The 2,395-nt window shown below is 38.6% G+C and overlaps 1 pseudogene; it reads left to right on the top strand.

The window, feature by feature from the left end:
- Positions 1 to 619: 619 nt before the first annotated feature.
- On the top strand, positions 620 to 1,411 carry LOC128578268 (ribosome biogenesis protein NSA2 homolog; annotated as a pseudogene).
- Positions 1,412 to 2,395: the final 984 nt, after the last annotated feature.

Raw genomic sequence — 2,395 nt, 5'->3', positions numbered from 1 at the left:
TCTTCACTAGTGAATTCTACCAAACATTTAAGGGAAAATTAACAGCAATCATGCCCCAAATCTTTCAAAAAATAGAAGAGGAAAGAACACTTTCCAGCATAGTCTATAAGGCCTGCATTACCCTGACACCAAAGACAAACAAAGATACCACAAGAAAAGAAAACTATTAACCAACATCCTCCGTGAATACAGACACAAAAATCCTCAGCAAACATGCCGGATGGGCGTGGTGGCTCACACCTGTAATCCTAGCGAGTAGATCTCCTGAGCTCAGGTGTTCAAAACCAGCCTGAACAAGAGGGAGACCCCATCTCTACTAAAAATAGAAAAACTAGCTGGGCGCTGTGGTGGGTACCTGTAGTCTCAGCGACTAGGGAGGCTGAGACAAGAGGATCACTTGAGCCCAAGAGTTTGAGATTGCTGTGAGCTATGATGCTGCAGCACTCTGCTCAGGGTGATGGAGTGAGACTCTGTCTCAAAAAAAAAAAAATCCTCAAAGAGTCAACCTTTTCCTGTTGCAGCCAGACTATGCAGTGTCGGCTTGTGGATCTGTGAGACCCAAGATTGAGAGCTTCTTCATACCCTGGAGGCTGCACCAGTTGGCTCTGTGGCCATCATCATGCCACAAAATGAATATATACAATGACACCATAAATGCTATGGATGTTATTTGGATTACCATGAGAAACAGAAAAAAGGAAAGTTGAGAGACTCACGAATGGTCAAAGAAGGCAAAGAAGATGACTGGTCTGAAGGCTAAGCTCTACTATAAACAGCACCATACTGAGAAAATACAAGTGAAAAAGACTACCAAGGTGCATGAAAAGAGAAACAATCAACAGAAGGATGATGAAAAGACTTCAAAGGGAGCAGTGCCTGCCTATCTGCTGGACAGAGAGGAACAGTCCCAAGCCAAAGTACTGTCCAATAGCAGTAAACAAAAACAAAAAGAGAAAGCAGGAAAATGGGAAGTCCCTCTGCACAAAGTTTATGCCCAGGGAGAAACAGAAGTATTAAAAGTTATTCAAACAGAAAAGAGAAAGAAGGCATGGAAGAGGATGGTTACCAAAGTCTGCTTTGTTGGAGATGGCTTTAAGAGAAAACCATTTAAATATGAAAGATTCATTAGGCCAATGGGCTTATGTTTCAAGAAGGCCCATGTAACACATCATGAACTGAAGGCTACCTTTTTTTGCCTGCCAATACTTGGTGTAAAGAAAAATCTCTCATCCCCATTATACACAACTTTGGATATTATTACCCATTATATACAACTTTGGGTGTTATTGAGGTCAATGTGAGTGAGCTGGGCCTTGTGACACAAGGGGGCAAGGTTATTTGGGGGAAATATGCCCAGGTTACCAACAATCCTAAAAATGATGGATGCATAAATGTAGTCTTACTGGTTTGAGAACCATTTCATACAAGTAACTTCTTGTTGAATATTACATATTACATACCAACTTAGAAAACAAGCATACTGTCATGTTTCTGAATGCTACCAAACAGCCTTACATATCTGCGGCCATTGAGAGAACTATTAAATTGTACAAAATATTTTTTTAAATCCTTAGCAAAATGCTAGCAAACCAAATTCAAGAGAACATGAAAAGAATTATACACCATGAGCACATGAGCAAGTGGTATTGATTCTAGGAATTCAAGGATAGTTCTCCACAAGAATATAGATCAATATAACACATCACATTAAAAGAACAAAGGAAAAAACATATGATCATCTTAATAGTTTCAAAAAAAGCATTTGGCAAAACTCAACACTTTCATGAAAAAACACTCAGCAAACTAAGAATAAAAGGGAACTTTCTTAATATGGTAAAGGTCATTTGTGAAAAACCTACAGCTAACCTCATACTACAATGGTGAAAGACTGAAAGTTTTTCCCGTAAGATCAGGAACAAGGCAAGGATGCCTGCTTGAATCACTGCTCACTGATCATTGTACTAGAAGTCCTAGCTAAAGCAATTTGGCAAGAAAAAGAAATAGAAGGCATTCAAACTGGAAAAAAAAAAAAAAAAGGAAAACTATTTCTGTTTGCAAATGACATGATCCTATAAGTAGAAAATCACATAGAATACACACAAAAAACTACTAGTGGTGAATAAACGAATTCAGCAAAGTTGAAGGTATGAGATCAACATGCAAAAACCAGCTGTGACTCCAGAACAATGTGAATGTACTTAGTACCACTGAGTTAGACACTTTAAAATGGTAAATTTTATATTATATATATTTTACCACAATCAAAAAAAAGAAGAGGCAGGAGGGTCAGAGATGGAAGAGATGTGACAGTAGAAACAGAGAATCATCGTCAGAGCAAGATTTGAAGATGCTATGCTGCTGAGTTTTGAGGGTGGAGGAAGGGCCACAAGTTAGA

Source organism: Nycticebus coucang, chromosome X (assembly GCF_027406575.1).
Source record: "Nycticebus coucang isolate mNycCou1 chromosome X, mNycCou1.pri, whole genome shotgun sequence".
Classification (NCBI taxonomy): domain Eukaryota; kingdom Metazoa; phylum Chordata; class Mammalia; order Primates; family Lorisidae; genus Nycticebus; species Nycticebus coucang.
Note: the sequence above shows the minus strand (reverse complement) of the source record. Positions and strands in the feature narration are given on the sequence as shown.